A 13,817-nucleotide genomic window follows, 5' to 3' on the forward strand; every position below is an offset into this window, starting at 1 on the left:
CGAAGTAATATTCCGACCACCGACCGCGGGATTAATTCACCTTCGGTGTGTTCTATTGTTGTCTTCTTTTCCACCCACCATTTTACCGTCCTCCAAAATATCAAATCAACCAATGCTCTAATCGGCAACTCTCTCACACCTCTCAAGACGTTATTGTAGCACTCCGACATGTTTGTTGTGGCCACCCCCCACCTAAGTCCATCATCGTAGCACAGTGACCAACACTCTTTTGTAATCCTATTCAGCATTCGAACCGCACCACTGTTGACATCATGTAGTGCTCGACGTCTTCTTGCAAATTTACGCTCCTGAGAACTGACCCCCAACTTCCATATAATGGCCTTCACATTGGGGCCCTTGTGCTTCTTCAACACATTTGCCCTCACATGAAGCAAACAAAATTTGTGGTGTATCTGCGGGGCCCTTGTCATGATTTCAGACTCCATTGCATTCAAGAGTCCTTTATGCCTATCTGATATAATGCACACCTCTCTCTCGTATTTCACGACATGAGTTCTGACATGATCCAAAAACCACGACCAACTGTCATTGGTTTCTTCATCCACCACAGCATATGCAATTGGCTACCTTTAAATCTTCCTCGGAGGTGAGTCCCGTCCACTGTTAACACCGGTGCGGCCTTCTGGAACGCATGTATTGCAGGCCCAAATGCCCAGAAAACATAGTTGAACACCATTGTACGCCTCTGACTCAACAGATCGTTATGCTTCCACTCAACAATTGTGCCCATATTCTGTGACTGGAGTTCAAACATGTAGCTTGGCAACTGCCTAAATGATTCCTCACATCCACCGTATACAAACTCTATAGCCTTTCTCTTTGCATACCACGCCTTCTTATAACTGATTAACACACCAAATCTGTCTTGAATATCAGCTATTATTGAGAAGACCTTGAAATCGGCACATTGTCGCACATGATGTCGAATCAACAGAGCTATCATTGGGGATGAAAAGTTAGCATGATCTCTATTAGCACGATGGCCTATACAAGTATGTCGAGCCTTCCACTCCCTAACTTCCCACATATCGTCATGCGACCTTTGTGTAACTGAAACATCCCACTTACATTCCCTCACCTTTTCAGCGTCAGTGGTGTTGATGATGCCTGCCCATGTTACTGTCGTTCCTGCTGGAAATTTGCATACTGCATGCCACCTTCTTAATTTGCTCTCGACAACCTTAAACTGTTTTTCATTCCACAAACTCCACATAGTTATAGCAGTCTTCACGTGTAGCTTGGAATCAAATTTTGTTCCCAACACAATCCGATGCGGCTCATTCTCATTCCAATACAAAAGGCTGTGTTCATTACCACCCACATCATCCGATACTCCAGAAGGACGACTTGGTAATTCACGAAAGAATCTAAACCCACTAGGATTGTATTCCGGAAGTGGTTGTTCACCTTGCATAACAGGTTTACATGGTACTATCTCATCATCAGAACTACCACCGACATCATCAGCACCATCACCATCACTGAGATCGGGGTCTGGCTCTGTCTCAGATAGTGGTCGTGGCTCATCAAGATCATCTGCAACATCTACCTCATCATTCAATCCAACACCAACATCAGCAACACCTACAACATCTACAACATCTCTCTGCTCATTCATACTACGATCAAAACTCATTTGGTCCACCCTCGCAGATGATCCAATACCACAGTCAAAACTCATTTGTTCAAACCTCGCAGATGATCCAATACCATAATCAACAACTGGTGGGATTTCTACACTCCTTACCGGTGCATACTCAACAAATAATTCAATACACCCACTTGAATTTTGAGCATTGTTGAACATAAACATTACACTTTCATCATTGCAAATCACAGAACATGTATAACTCATACCGGAAGCAAAGACTATACATTGTCTCCATAATAATTCAATTGTGTGTTGGTTCATATCTATTCTCATCGCATCACAGATCATTGCTACCAATTCAGAATAGGAAACACCTGAATTTAATATGATGGAGCTCCTCGGATGAGGCGGTTCATAACCAATACCCATATGTGGTAGTTGAACTACTCTACCACCCCAATACAAACTCACAAATACTTGCATGATTTCTGCATTAAAAATATTTAAAACAACGACAATTATGGACATTTTTCCTACAAGCCCTAATTTGTATAAATTGGGTAAAACTAACAAATGAAAGCAAAATAAACATGAATAATAATGAATGCAGCTAAATTGATGAACAAATTACCAGATCTTATGGAGAAATCGTCGGAAATCGCCTAAAATCGCCTGAAATCGCCGAGAGATGAAGTGAAAGTGTGTTCTGTGAACTGCGTTAGCCCGCAGGGGGTTAAAAGCCGACTTAACGACGCATAAGGGTTATGCGTCATTAAGGTAAGACGCATAACCTTTATGCGTCGATAAACGACGCATAACCCTTGTGCGTCACTAAAGAACGACGCATAAGGGTTGTGCGTTTATTAATAACGACGCACAACGATTATGCATCACTCCCTCATTCAGAATAAATCTATTCTCCTTCATTAAATTGAAATTCCATTATTTGCCTAGAACAAAAGAAGAAAGAACTCAAAATGAAATGACTCAACTACCGCAGAACGGGAGAGTACTAAAAATAATCGAATTCTCGCTCTTTCAGTCATAATTTGCAAAAGGAGACTGCCTATAAATATATAATCCATTTCCACAATCATTCACTTTTTCATCTCGTATCACTATCTCATTTCTTTCCTATTTCTCTCTCTAGCTTGCACATAATATACTAGTAGTAGTATTTTTTGTCTTGATGGAAGGAGAATTTTCTTTAAATTCTCGATTGAAATTCTTGATTTTTAAGGTTTGTATTCGTTGAATGGTTAGATCAGAAGCCATGGTGGAGACGCGGCGAAGCTATTCTGGCTCCAAGCACACACTGACTAATCTCTCACCTGAAGTAAGCTTCCGACACTTGAATGTATGTACGACGAAGCAATTAGGACATTCTTGGTGGTCTCACTATCATTTAAAGCGATAGAGGAGCTCGAAAGTGAACGATCAAACCGCTGCCTGCGGCGTGCAGCCCCAAAGTTAATGTTTGGTCCGGCCACGCACGTTGCACGAACGCTACACGTGTACATTTATATAATAATGTAGCAATATTGGAAGCGTTAGCATAGAGAGTTAGTTAAGATAGCATTATCCTAAATTAAGAATCCCCAACAAAAGCATTAACTCAAAGAATTAGAAACCAAATGTATTAAATACTGGGATATGTGAAGCTAATTATGTTGAATGAAGGCCTCTCGTTCCTCCACCGGTAACATCAGAAAACTGATAAGCTTCGATTTTTGAGACAAACCTCTAGATCCATTGCTGGAAGATGAGGGTGTGGATTTCCAAGTCCATTCTTCACTTGGAAGAAGAAGGAGAAAGAGCCTTGGCTTTTCTTCTACACTGAATGGTGTCTTATCAAGCTCCACCTTGAAGAGGGGATTAAAAGATGTGATCCTTGATAGAACGTGTTTTCGAAGTCAAATGCTCATTTCATAATAAGCATATGCCGGCGAATATTTTACTTAATTTGTTACTTAATCGAACATTAACTCGAAAAAGATAATTGAAATAAGTTTAAAGTTATAAACAATTAATTACACGATAATTGAAATAAGTTTAAAGTTATAAATAATTAATTACACGTGGCACGCACATCGCACGGATGCTACTATATATATATAGAGGGGTGCATTATAATGATAACTCCAATTTGTGTGATAACCCTATAACTAAATCTCCACCACACATTTTAAAAATATGTGGTCTGGATTTAATCTAACAAAACTATCATTTTATCAAATAAAACTATCATATTTCGGATATATTAAGGGCAAAATTGTCATTTCGTTATAAAATTGGGCGGGTAAGAAGAAAACGTGAATTAAACACTGCATTCAATTTCTCTCACACTCAAACCCTCCGAATCGCATTTCAAACCCTTGCTTCTTCACTTTCGAAGGAAAAATCATCCAAATTCTGGGATATGTCGAAGGAAAACGCTCAAGCATCATCGAAGGAAGGCTGGATGAAGTTTATTACTTATTTCACTTTTGTTTTTGCTCGATTTTATCATTTTGCCAGAGATTCTCGGTTTTTTTAGATTCTATAGTTTTTTAGTGTAGATTTAGAGTTACATATGACAGCATGATGAATTTACTTTGAATTTACTTCATACTTGGTTTTGTATCATCAATTCATACCTTATTCCATGATGAATTATTGTTTTAAATTATAAAATGATAGTTTCAGGGGATAAAATGATAGTTTCAAATGATAAAATGATACCAGGGATAGAAATCAGCTGCTTCTACTAATGTATTGAATTTTATACCAATCATTGGCTTCAAAGCATCATCACAAACAGGAATGTACATACCTACAAATGAGTAAAACTATAATTTTATCAACTCAGAGTATCATTCTATCCGGCAAAACTATCATTTTATCAACTCGGAGTATCATTCTATCCAGCAAAACTATCATTTTATCAACTCAGAGTATCATTCTATCCGGCAAAACTATCATTGTATGCAGTAAACCTAACATTTATAAGCCAAAAGTATCATGTTAACACATAATCGGAAATGAATAATATAATTACATAATATCATGAACTGATTTGTTGCCTAGTTTACGAATGCCAAAACCAACTGAACGGGCATAATGTTCATAGAAATCAGCTGCTTCTACTAATGTATTGAATTTCATACCAATCATTGGCTTCAAAGCATCATCACAAACAGGAATGTACATACCTACAAATCAATAAAACTATCATTTTATCAACTCAGAGTATCATTCTATCCGGCAAAACTATCATTTTATCAACTCAGAGTATCATTCTATCCGGCAAAACTATCATTTTATCAACTCAGAGTATCATTCTATCCGGCAAAACTATCATTCTATGCAGTAAACCTAACATTTATAAGCCAAAAGTATCATGTTAACACATAATCGGCAATGCATAATATGTCGTTTTGTCAGGTTAAAGTATCATTTTATCAACTTATATGCAAAATTGAAAACATCTTCCCGGTCAAAATTATGCGAGAAATATGGAAACAAAATCTGGAGATTATGGAATAATGAACCAAATCGGAAGAAAATCTGGAGCCTATGTAAATAAAATAGGCGAGAAATATGGAAACAAAATCGCTAAGAAGAGAGAATCGAACTGAGAGAGAGTGAAAGAATGGAGCGAAATTCAGAAATTAAATGAGGGAAATGACATATTTACCCTCTGCGCCTTTTTTATGAAGTAAATCTAAGTTTGAATCTCAGCCACAAGATTAGAAAATATGTGTGGTTCAGATTTGGTTATAGAGTTGTTACGTGATTTGGGGGTTATCATATGATCACAACTATATATATATATATATGTCTTGAAAGGATTACTAAATACAATTAGTTAAGATAGGATTATAAACCCAATTAAAGACTCCCCAAAAGTATTAACTCAAAGAAACCAAATGTATTACAAATATCAATGTTGCATTTAGCAAGTGCCTAGGTCGATGTCTCTGAACATTTACAGTGAAAACTTACACAAGATAAAGTAATCATGATGACTATAAGGAGTCTCGCGCCAAAAAATTAGAAAGTGTCTTAGTCGATGTTTCCTGTAAAAAATTCTGAACCTACTAAGAAAACGCGTAATGTGATAGTCAAGATTAGCCCACAAAGTGGGAAAAACATACTTAAACACGTTCGTGCGACTTGCGTGTTCAAGACCTATAAAATAACTTCATATATATTAGGTACTAGTAGTGATTAATATATAACCATATGCTCCTCATATGCAGCTTCTGAAGCTGCTTTTTGGCGCTCATGAGAATACTCTGTTATGATGAATAATATAAGTTTAATAAGTAGTCTTTATGGAATAAATATTTACAAATTAAATTGTGACCTTGCAACACTTGATTCTTTATCTCCTCAAGTTTTATAATGCAAATAATGTGAGGCAAAGACAAGCCATCCTCCCAACTATAATAGTAATACACATTTACTTTGGGGGATGTGACAAATTTTTCCAGTTCATCCTTGTCTTCAACAGTAAAAACCTAAGAAACAAAGAAAATGATAGATGATCTCGATCAGAGGTTTGAGCATTCACTGTCAACCAGTGCCGTACCTAGAAAATACGCAGAATCAATTTATTAAATAATCCAATTACTCTCGAGATTCAAGCCTTATGATACTTTTACAGTGAAGAAAAAGTCATGCAGCCGCAACTCACCAACTAGGCACATGTACTGTGAAATATATATTTCTCATCTTTATTTTTTTTAATTGAGAAAAAATTATAGTACCTTGTACAAGAGAGGGCTTGCTCTCCTACATTAGCACTATCATCGCATTTAACTTGCACGATTATGTGCTTCACACTTAATTTTTTACTTCATCACTTAACACTTACAACTGCATGCATCATTTCTACACTTCAAGCACACATATATTTGTTAAGGAGATTTCTTGCTCTTCCTGTCACACTAAAAATAATCGATTTCTTGATCTTTCAGTCATAACTTGCAAAAGGAGATTGCCTATAAATATATAATCCATTCCTTCAATCATTAATTATATTCAATTTTTCATCTCCTCTCACTCTCTCATTTCTTTCCTATTTCGGTCTCTAGCTTGCACATAATATACTAGGAGTAGTATTTTTTGTCTATGTAGAGGGAGGATTTTCTTTAAATTCTCGATTGAAATTCTTGATTTTTAAGGTTTGTATTCGTTCAATTGTTAGATCAGAAGCCATGGTGGAGACGCGGCGAAGCTCTTCTAGCTCCAAGCATACATTGACCGATCCCTCACCTGAAGTAAGCTTTTGACACTTGAAAATACCAGCAACCCACAACTTGAGAATACCAGCAAAACAAAAGGTTAATACACACAGTCTTGGCTCGAATGACGGCACCAGGTTCGCCGCCAATCACTACGTATTTAGATTCCCCGATGTGCAATTCCGTAGCAGCCAACGAGCCGGGATTATCGAATTCGTTCATGATTGATGTTACCTCATCGGGCTTCAACTGGACACCATTCAATCGTTTATATATATTGCTAAAACAAACTATTTTAATCAGTGGCGGATACAGGAATAGTTGTGTCCTGCATGCAAAGAGGCTATGTTGAATTAGGGCTGGGGATGGGAGAGAGAAGAAAGATGGGAAATTTGAGTCTTTAATTTTATTCAGTGTCTATTATATTTATACTACTCCTATAATGTTATCGGCATACCATCGTTTAAGTATTGCAAATAAACACTTGGAAAGATAGGAAAAAGAGATTGAAAAAAGAAATCATGAATTCTTAACCGTTTGATGCTACGTCCAAAATAAGTGTGGTGGAACTTTGAATTAAATTTTCATTGAAAATTATTCTTCTCATTTTATTATTTGCATATACGTTTCTGAATTTATTAACGTACATGTATAAAAATTAGATATGTGAGTGACGAAATGTTTTGAAATAGGCTGCAAATTGATGATCTTCATCCAATCTCGTTTCATTTGATCTAATAACCATGGCGAAGAAGGCTGTTTTGATCGGGTGCAACTATCCCGGGACCAAGGCGGAGCTGAAAGGATGCATCAACGATGTGCGGCGGATGCACACTTGCCTCATCAACCGTTACGGCTTCTCCGACGACGACATCACCGTCCTCATCGACACCGACGATTCCACCAAGCAGCCAACCGGCCACAACATCCGCGCCGCCCTCTCCGATCTCGTCGGCTCCGCGCGCCCCGGCGACTTCCTCTTCGTCCACTACAGCGGCCACGGCACCCGCCTCCCCGCCGAGACCGGCGAGCAGGATGACACCGGCTACGATGAGTGCATTGTCCCCACCGACATGAACCTCATTACCGGTTAGGTCACTTCTCTCTCTCTCTCTCCCTCTCCCTCTCCCTCTCCATTTGATTTTCTGTGAATTCCGCGATTGATTTCAATTTTTGGGTTGTCGCTCCATATGAATCTGATGTGTTGGTGTAGATTTTGGATTTGATTTTGTGATCTGATGCGATACATGATTGCTGTTGATTTTCTGCTAATTCCGCGATTTATTTCAACGTTTTTTGGCTGTCGCTGTGTATGAATCTGGCGTGTTGGTGTAAATGTTGGATTTGATTCTGAGATCTGATGCCATACGTGATAATCAGATGATGATTTCAGAGATTTGGTTGACAAAGTGCCGAGCGGCTGCCAGATCACGATCGTGTCTGATTCGTGCCACAGCGGAGGGCTGATTGATGAATCGAGTTGCTGAAGCAGAAAACCGGCAAGGAAGATATCGACGTGGGGAAGCTGCGGCCGACGCTGTTCGACGTGTTCGGGGAAGATGCAAGCCCCAAGGTGAAGAAGTTTATGAATTTCATATTTGGCAAAATCAAAGGTGGCAATGGTGAAGGAGGTGAAGGTGAAGGTGAAGGTGGAGGGTTTTTTGGAATGGTAGGAGGGCTAGCTCAGCAGTTTCTGCAGCAGAAGCTTGAGAACGACGAGAGCTACGCGCAACCTGCGCTGGCGACCCCTGTTGGGAGCAAGCAGGAAGCGTATGCCGGAGCAAGCAAGAAAGGACTGGCCGATACCAGCATTCTCATCAGCGGCTGCCAGACTCATCAGACATCGGCCGACGCCACTCCTTCCGGTGACGCCACTAAATCTTTTGGCGCTCTCAGTAACGCAATTCAGACAATTCTTGCTGAATCGAATGGTACGGTGAGTAACCAGGAGTTGGTAAGGGATCTTTTGCAGAAACAGGGCTACACTCAACGTCCCGGATTATACTGCAGCGATCACCATGTCGATGCTCCTTTTGTTTGCTGATGGCTTGTTCATAGCATCGTTGTTAGGTTTCTGTTACCCCAATTGCAATTGCATTGGTGGTGGCTGGTTTCAAGAATAAGAATCCATTATTGTGATTTTTTCAATAAGTAGTCAATAATTTAATAAATGGAGCAAAATGAATTTGTATTTGAGATGTGTTTCTGAGAGTTACAATCTTCTTGTGTTTACCTATATTACATGAATGCTATCGATAATAATATACAAAAAACAGATATCCAATGGGGCCAAAAATGGGATATAACAATGTGAGGATTGTTGATTGCACCAAAAAGCTCAAAAATGTGGGCGTAGCCTTCACTGCCAATCCCATATGGCTGATGGCTTCGCCAAAGCACGTTAGAAGTCATAATCCTTGATCTTGGCAGCAAACGCCCCTCCAAAAAAGTGGCATAACAAGTCTGAGCCCTCCCAATCCTCACTCCTCGTCGTCGTCGTCAATGTCATGAACCCAAGCCAGATCTACCAAAATAAAATCTAAATGACTCAACAGTTCAAGACACGGATAAAATCTAGACGGCCACAACCAGAGAGAGAGAGAGAGACCTTGCAGAACTGTTGAACAGCTGCATTTGGATGAGCAACCCAACAATTCGTTGATTGTCAGAAGTGTCTCTATACGCACAACCCGGATTCTTTTATGGCTTTGACGAGCCTGTCAAAAGGAATTACTAATCAATTAAATAAATAGCTAATTTAACCAAGATTTCCAAAGCAGCAGGGGATGGATGAGACTGTTAGCATCACAGATGTAGAGGACTATGTAAATTAGGATCGCCACGAGGAAAACATGTCCTTACAATTATTTCAATCATTTCATATGCTGGATTACAATATTGACCTAAGCATGTATAGTATACCATGAAATCATGCATTATATAAAGCAAAAAAACAATGAGAGTAACCTGCTTGGAGAGTGCCTTCTCAACAGTGCCCCAAAACAGGAAGAATGAGACCACCCAAAACGTTCACTTCCTGTAGCCTTCTGCCTGTAGTGCAGAAGCTGCCCAATTTACAGTTGGGACCGTGCATGCACTGCATGTGAACTCAATAAGCTGTTGCAACTCTATTGTCAAAATACAATGGCATAACATCTACCATAGTGTCATAAGTAATTTTACAACAGAAGCCTTTTTCTGTTTTAAACAGTTTTGTACAATACTACTATGAGATGTGGAGTGGTTTAGCAGCAACGATAAACTTACTACAACAAGTTACAGTAGCAATCATCCATGTTATAACTAGGGCCTAGGCAGACATTCTCCATATAAACCCTCATTCTTTGCTACACAACTCTTTTGACTCAATGCCTCCATATCTTCTAGTTTGCATTATGTTTACTTTAATTTCAGAGTGGCACTGTGAAAAGCCAAGTAAAACAGTTTCCATAGGTGAGAATCACAAAGGATTTAGATATTTTGAGTGCCCTGACATTCACGTGCGGATATATACAAATTATTAACACAAGATTACAGCAGTTTGGTGCCCCTGGAAGTTCCTATTATCTTCAGCTACTCTTACTTTATCCCAGCAATTGATCCCATTCACGTCGCATCAAATGTAGTTTATTCTAGTAAGTATATGCACACATGTTTATAAATGAAAATTCCATTTTATATTTATATATAACCATGTCGTCATGCCTCAACCATAAAAGAAAATAGTATATCAAAGCTTTTCAAATTTATTAAGTTCAAGTCAAAGTTAATGGGATAGTTACCTGCTTGGAAGAAACTTCATATTCACCTTCCCAGCCAGTACGCGCTTTCTCAAGAGCTGAAAGTTTTCTATATTTTTCTTTTAGTTCTGTTAGTGTCATCTCCCTGGATATTGGAAATGATCTCAGAAGCCTAGCAGAGATACTGATAAGGAAATCATGTGAAATTCGGGGTTGGAATGTCTATGCACCTGATAGACTCCCCAAGTTTGGTCGGAAAATTTTGTACTCTCCACAATCAGAGCTGAAATGAGGATAACAAGATTTAGACACATAAGCATTAGCAGGATCTGATCCGCATCTGCAAACTGGTAAATCTGTAAATACTTGTATGTTTACTCCAGATATTAGCAAAACGATACCAGAGCAAATTAAAGCAATCAGCATGGCAAACAAAAAAGAGACCAAAGTTCAAGGACTGAAAAATGTAAGAATACAAATATAATGTCATCTTTTACTCTAAAACAGTTTCTGCTACTTGCACATTCTTTCTCCAAGTTATGCATATACTTAAGAGGGTTGTGATATATGAACAACTAATTCCTAATGCAGAACTGTCATTTTTAGACAACACGGAGTTCATTTTTAGATCGTTTCGGAGGTCATTATTAGTCAGTGTTTAGTTCATTTTAGAAAGGATGACCTAAAACAATCTAAAAATGACCTCCATATTTTTAAAATCTGGATTTTCTAAAATGAACTTAGTGTTATCTAATAATGACACTTCTGCAGTTCTGCATCAGAAATTAGTTATATTTTTATCACAATCCTATACTTTACGAAGATGCGTCTAATCTTAATAACAATAAATCTGATATCTCAAAGACTCAAACAATTTTGAAAAAGCTAATCATGGTTCGCAATCTAGCTTAGTAACCATGATTAACATGCCACTATAGTTCAGTGACAATACACTACTAATATGCGCTGTTTAGAACTTCAGACTGTTTCAATTAGGCCTGGGAGCAAGGCTGGTCCAATTACCAATACCTTTTCAAAATGGGTTGCAAGAGACCCGCCATGAATCACTCAAAAGTCAAAAGCCTAGGAGCCTCCCTAAGAAAAAGAGATAACCTGCCGGAAACGAGGAGACAGGCAGTATAGAGAGATGAAGACAGAAAAACTAGAGAGGAAAAGTACTTTCGCGTTGGTAAACAGGGTATCACAAAGAAGTAGGGTGTCATAGAACAGTTTTGACAAATAGAACATTAGTTTAAATCAATAGTTAATAAACTCTTAGAATTGTAGAAAGTTTGAATTTGTTTCATTAAATTTTAAGTTTAAAATAGTAATTAAATTCACAATTATCTACATTAACTGGGGTTTAAAACTGATCCCAGTGACCAATGCAAATCTCCAGTTTACTTGCTTGAATAGACAACTGAACTATGCCGAAGACCAGTATTACCACTAAGCATTGGCGACAGGTTTAAGGCATTAAATATGGGGGGGCTATGCCTCACTCTAACCAAGCACATTTAGACACATAAATTCTTTAGCCGTGTACTACATAACCATAATGGTAATGTAAATGTAACTCAAGAATGAAACATACTCTTCAACTGCTAACACGTAATGTCGTTTTCCCATCCATTCTCTCCTTGATTCGTAGAATCCAGTGTTACTTGATCCAGTATCACCCTTTTGCTTTTTTCAAGCAATGAGGAAGCAGCCTGCACAAAGAAAAGTAAACATCCTGACTTCTAGAAACCAATAAAATTTATTTGTTAGGATTTTTTAAAATAAATTAAATACCTCCCATGTCATTCCTCGTCCAAGGTGAAAGTAAACAACACAGTGGATGCTCCGGACATATTGTCAATATGCACAGTCTGAAAAATGAGTACATTAAGAACTGGTTATAATGTTAAACCCACAAATTCACTGAGTATTGTAACCTTTGGTGCTCCTGCAAACTCGATTGTGTTAGCCTTCACATCAACAATACCAGAATCCAGATGCCCTTCAATACGTGCTTTCGAATAAGAATATCAAAGATTCCAACAAATAATTCGAACAGCCTGCAATACCATCAGTGCGACTATTATGATGACCATCAAACACAGAATAGTACTGGTCAAACAAACTACAAAACCTATTTTGAATCCCCGGAGAAAGTCCTAAAATTCGGTTCAGGAAACGCCCAACATCATTCATGTCTGAATCAACTATACGGCCAGAAAGCTTTCCAGCATCCTTCCATTACCTACAAGCATTAGTGAATAATTTTAATTTGGGCTATGAAAACACAGGATGTAGGTGAATCTTAGTAGATGAGAGCTAGAATCTATGAAACTACTTTCGAAGCGACATATATGAAAACACAGAGGGACAAAATGGAAAGTGAAACAATAGTCAAGAGAAGGCTAATAATATATTGAGATGCTTAGTATTACGGTAGCTGGATCTCTAATTATTCCAACAGAATGAAGAGCAGCTCTTCCTCTGTCATGAATTCTTCTATTGTTTAGTTTTTTCAGATGACATCCTGGTGGAACAATGGCCAAAGGTTCCTAATGATTCAAAACAATATAACAATAAGAACTCCACACAAAAGTAAAATCCATTTTGGCAGTTTTGTTGCAATAAAAAATCACCCAGATTAGTACCAGATCCATGAGTCCTTATACAAATTGATTAAGGCCTTCTTTCCAATGCACTATCATAATTATCACTGAGAGATGGTCCAGCTCTGCAATATAAGATGATGTAAGCCAACGAGTGCGGGTAGGTAACAAGAAACTGAAATGTACCTTATCGGCTACAACAATGGTATTACCTTCGGTCTCCTGTGTCAGTGCTCCAGAGATTCAAGTCTCTTTGCAAAATTGAGCAAAACGTCGTTACACACCAAGATTTGTGAAAAGGCCTATAAGAAATAGAAAATTATATACTTACATCTCAATATTCACTTATTCAGATTAATGTCCTTTAAAATTTGTTAACTGTGAATTTATAGTATGCCAAATAATTTTATCAATACACCAGGCTTACCTCCAGACTCATAATAATATTATCAATGCCCCATGCATACTTCAAGCTCATATGTGACATGAGTGATGTACACTTTTGATTCTAGAATCATAGGTTTCATATTAGGTTAGGAACTTTTTGGAAATACCCACATTCAGTTATTGAAGAAAAAGACAACCACTTGCTCGAAATATATAAAATCTACCCAAATTTATTAATTCAACT

The 13,817-nt window shown here is 38.1% G+C and overlaps 1 long non-coding RNA gene and 1 pseudogene across 1 annotated transcript; one reads left to right on the forward strand and one right to left on the reverse strand.

The window, feature by feature from the left end:
- The first annotated feature begins 7,583 nt into the window (after window positions 1-7,583).
- LOC121789383 lies at window positions 7,584-9,124 on the forward strand (annotated as a pseudogene).
- Window positions 9,125-9,806: 682 nt separating this feature from the next.
- On the reverse strand, window positions 9,807-12,262 carry LOC121789385. The gene is made up of 4 exons (XR_006048035.1): window positions 12,175-12,262; window positions 10,811-10,863; window positions 10,623-10,725; window positions 9,807-9,937 (listed from the first exon to the last, which is right to left on the reverse strand). It is a non-coding gene; the product is annotated as an uncharacterized LOC121789385 (long non-coding RNA).
- Window positions 12,263-13,817: the final 1,555 nt, after the last annotated feature.

Source organism: Salvia splendens, unplaced genomic scaffold, assembly GCF_004379255.2.
Source record: "Salvia splendens isolate huo1 unplaced genomic scaffold, SspV2 ctg227, whole genome shotgun sequence".
NCBI classification, from domain to species: domain Eukaryota; kingdom Viridiplantae; phylum Streptophyta; class Magnoliopsida; order Lamiales; family Lamiaceae; genus Salvia; species Salvia splendens.